Source organism: Gavialis gangeticus, unplaced genomic scaffold (genome assembly GCF_001723915.1).
Source record: "Gavialis gangeticus isolate Ggan-Ray unplaced genomic scaffold, GavGan_comp1, whole genome shotgun sequence".
NCBI lineage: Eukaryota > Metazoa > Chordata > Crocodylia > Gavialidae > Gavialis > Gavialis gangeticus.
Window position 1 is genome coordinate 105,249,645 of NW_017729024.1, and position 4,329 is coordinate 105,253,973.

General features: G+C 48.2%; 1 protein-coding gene across 7 annotated transcripts in view; it reads left to right on the forward strand.

Moving 5' to 3' along the window:
* Positions 1-4,329, forward strand: part of MLLT3 (MLLT3, super elongation complex subunit) — a 268,280-nt gene that overhangs the window by 47,027 nt on the left and 216,924 nt on the right. The gene's annotated exons all lie outside the window — the stretch shown is intronic.

Sequence of the window (4,329 nt, forward strand, 5' to 3'; positions counted from 1 at the left end):
GTGGGGGGGTGGGCATAGGCAGATGAATACATAGGCCAGCTGGGCACAGGTGCCAGGGGAGCCTTCGTGCGGGGCCAGGGCCAAGAGTCAGGAGCAGGGCAGGGGAAGGCAGACTTTGCCACTGCCTTGGGTCTACCCAGCTCCTGCTGGTGGGACATCAGGGCTGTGGAGGAGTCCCAGGGTAAGGGGCTGCTTCCCCACTTCATCCCCGCTGGTCCACACAGCCCTGTCCAGGCTCATCTAACCTGGCCCTGCGCTTATCCCAAGCCAGAGCCACTGATTTCCCCTGTGGAGCCTGTGACTGCTGATCCTGCAGCCACAAAAGTGCCTGCCCATCCCGGGGCTCTGACTCCTCTGTGAGCAGTGGCTCTGCCAAGCGTGGGGGCTGCAGGGGTGGACAGTGCATGGGAGGCAGAGTAGGAGGCAGGATCAGCCTTGCTGGAGGCTGCAAGGGAAGCCCATGTGTGCAGGGACTGGGATTTGCTACCCTGGGCACCTGGTGAGGATGCCCTGGTGGACGGAGTGCATGGGGGGGAGGGGCAGAAGCTTGGCAGGTGATGGGGACCTCCCCCACCCCCTGTTGGCAATCTGATACACTCCCAGACTCGGGAGGTACTAGTTGCCCATGCACCTACACACCCATGCACATCCCCCCACCACCTTCCCACCCCTTCCCACAAACCCCACATTCCCCCATCACACACCTATCCCCAAAGGAAACAAAAAGCAAACATTAAACATGGAGATATTTAGGATTTATTTTATTATGATGCTAGAGACACTGGTAGGCTTCCAAATTTCTTTAACATTATAGGTATAGTAATGAAACATTGCCCATCTGATCAATTCCTGCCCCCCCCCCCCCTTCTAACTGTGGAAGAATGTGGATTTTGGGGTATTTCAAAAAGTTAATTTGGGATGCTGCTTCAGCAATTCAGGTGGCGTAAGAGGCTAGTGTCCCCAGATACCAAGTGACTGGGCCTCAGAAGCTCCTGTCTGTTTGTTGCATTCAAATACCGTGGGCCCTAAGACCCACCTGGCTAATGAGTAGCTCTTATTGTATGGAGGCTAATGGGTGAATATTACAATAGAATACTTGGGACAACTAATGAAGAAAACAGGATAGAAGTGTTGTGTAGGTCAAAGGGTCAAAACATGAAAATAAGTGTGCCTGAGGGGGACACTGAGCAGAACCCTCCGGGCTGCACCCACTGGTCATCAAAGACATCCAAGGAGCTGGTGGACACTGCCCATTGGTGCTCTGCCTGGAAACGTGCACGGACAAGTGAGAGGAAAGCAGCCCTGCAGTCTCCAGGCACCTTCCCGGCCAGAGCTTCCTTACTGGTCAAGTACAGGGCCCACTTGGCCAGGGCCAGGAGGAGGTTAACCAGGAGGTCCCAGGACTCGGTGAGGCTGTGGGGGTGACCAAAAACCAAAAGCGGAGGGGTGAAATTCAACCAGAAACTCAAGAGGAGGTTCTGGAGATGGAGGGGATGCAGCCTGGTGAACTCGAGGGTCATGTGCACCAAGGTTTCCCTCTACCCACATAGGGGGCAGGAAATGAGTGTCCATGAAGCTCGCCACATACACACCTATGACAACAGCTCCATGGATGAGCTGCATGCTGAGGTCCCCAGTGGCTTGTGGGATGAGGGTGTAGTACAGGCTTAGTCACTGGGGTGCCCAGAAACTCCTGAGGGCAAGTAGTCCTGAGCTGCTGCTGGCCAGGGCAGGTTTTTGTACTGCTGAGGACAGCACAGGTGCTGGCCCTGGGCTCTAGCTCCCTCTGGCTGCAGATGTGGGAGGAGCCAGGCAGGGTTATTTTGCCCCAAGTGGCACAATTTGCTCCACACCAAAGTGCATATCCAGGCACATGTGCTGAAGCAAAAAGCCCCGACTCAAATTTACACCACTTCTGTATTTGAGCTGCTGCAAGCTCACGTGTTTACATGTGTGGACGTGCCGTAGGTAGGTAGGGAAAAGGGAGTTGGGATTTTATTTGTTTGAAAGAATAGAACCGGTATGTTTCCTGATTGACAGCTCAGAATATTACATGGAGTGTATCTTGTATGCTTTTTCATGTGTATATTCAAAATAAATAAAAGTAGACTAACATTAAGTGACCAAAATTATCTTAATCTTTGGGTTTTTTCCTTGGTTTTTTGGGTGCGGGGGAGAGAGAGGAAAACACTTTCTAAAAAAACTGTTCTTGTTTTTACAATAGTTAGAAATATTGCAGTTTACTTGAAAGAGCAGATCATATAAAATGAGAATTTTGGCTTGACTCTTCCATTCAGATTGTTCTACGTTCTTTTCCTCTTACTGCATTAACGTGGTAGACATCTTTACTATGTAAAGAAGGTCAAGGGCAGAAATCTGTAGCTCTCACCATCCTTTATTCTTTGTGTCTATAGGCAAGAGGTGTAGACAAGGTCCTAGCTGGAAGGAAGAAAAAAACCCAGCAGGCTCTTAAATGTAGCAAAAATCTCAGAGACACTGTGAGGTATTTAAAGCTGAGAATCACAGACTATGGAACTCAGAGGAAGCATGAATTAAAATGTGGGAATATTAACATTGCTGCTTGCACAAACTCCCTTTGTGATCTGAAGACAGCTGTGTTCATGCCTCTAAGGGTGCTGAAAGTCTGGTAATAATATTTAGCATTTCTCTCCATATATCTCCAAGTATTTTATTAAGACAGAAAAGCATTATTATGCTGAAGTACAGATAGGGATGCTGAAGCAGGGGTTCAGTTGTTTATTTGTTTTTCCCCCCAGAATCATATAATAAATGAGTGGCCCAGTTGAGAAGGGGCCTAAGTTCTCTTATAGGAGGGTAGGATTTTTTTAATCAAGAAATTCTGTGGAATATGAATGTTTGAATGCAAATTCTGGATACGAGTAATTATAGTATGGATGGATGATCAGTAATGCTGATGCATAGGTAGATGAAAAGTTTATATTTTGAGTACATCAACTTGTGAGTCTATGGTATAGACTTCAAGTAAAAAAGCATAATTAAGAAACCAGTTGTGACATCCAGCACTGTTCAAGTTAATGGGAGAAGTGACTTAGAACCCAGAACTCACCCATATTATTGTATGGAGTATGGAGCAAATAGGTAAAAGTTGCTTACTTTCCTGTTTGTAAGGAGAGCAAGATGTCTCCTAATTCATAAACCTGTTGACTCGGCTGACTGTATATACGTACTTGCTAGTATCATTCCTGATGCAGGACTGCCAGATTTGTTGTCAGGCTTGTGTGATGTGGATCAGTATCTGAGAGTAACTAAGAACTGGGGAAACTACATTTCTGCTCTGATCCAGTAGAGCAGCGGTTCTCAACTGGGGGTCTGTAGTCCCCTGTGGGGCCACAAGCAGGTTTCAAGGGGTCTGTGTTGCTTGGGGATTGGGCGGAGGCTGCTACTGGAGACAAGTACAGGTACTCCTTGCTTAATGTCGTCCCAGTAAACCTTGTTTTGTTATTGCATCACTGATCTATTAGAAAACATACTCATTTAAAGTTGCTCAATGTTTGGTTATAACATTTGCCTGCCGCCTGCTAGTAGGTAACTATTGTGATGTAATTGGATTCGCTTAACATAGTTTCACTGAGTCGCATTTTTCAAGAACATAACTATGATGTTAAGCAAGGAGTAGCTGTACCAAGACATGGGGTGAGTGTGGCTGTCCTATTCCGTCAGGGCCGGCTGGGGTTGACCTTGGCAGTGGGAATGGGAAATATCCAATCTGATGCGGCAGCATGGGAGGTGATGCTGGGGGATTTCCAACCCACAGGCTTATATTGTTATCCCACTGTGGTCGCTCACTTGCTTGCTCTTGTGCGCTCTCTCTCTCCCACCTCTTCCCACCTTTGCTTCTCCTTGTCCTCCTCCCCCCCTTGGGGAGGCATCATTACGTTTCTCCACTTGTGCAAACTCAAGCTGCCCCTTTCTGCTTGAGAATTTAGTGTAGGGTCCATAGAGCAGCATCATATGATGTGGTTATGTGAAAAGTAAACAGACCCCTGCAGCCATCAGGCTGTAACAATTGTGCCTGCTCCTGAAGCACAGAAGTTTTTTTTGGAAAGAAGCCAGAAGGAGTGGGAAGTAGGCAGTGTGTGACATAAGCGGGGATCCAGGTTTTCCGTTCACTGGAGAAATATGTGGGAAACCATGGGTTTTTCCTTTCAGACTGGCAGAGTTCCAGCCTGCAAGGGGATGCTTGCGGCTGGGGGGAGTGGGATGCAGAGGGTGGCATGTGCAGGCTAGCAATACCACCAGGCAGTGGGGGAGAGCAGCTGCCCCAGCTGCCTACAGCTAAGTCTATTG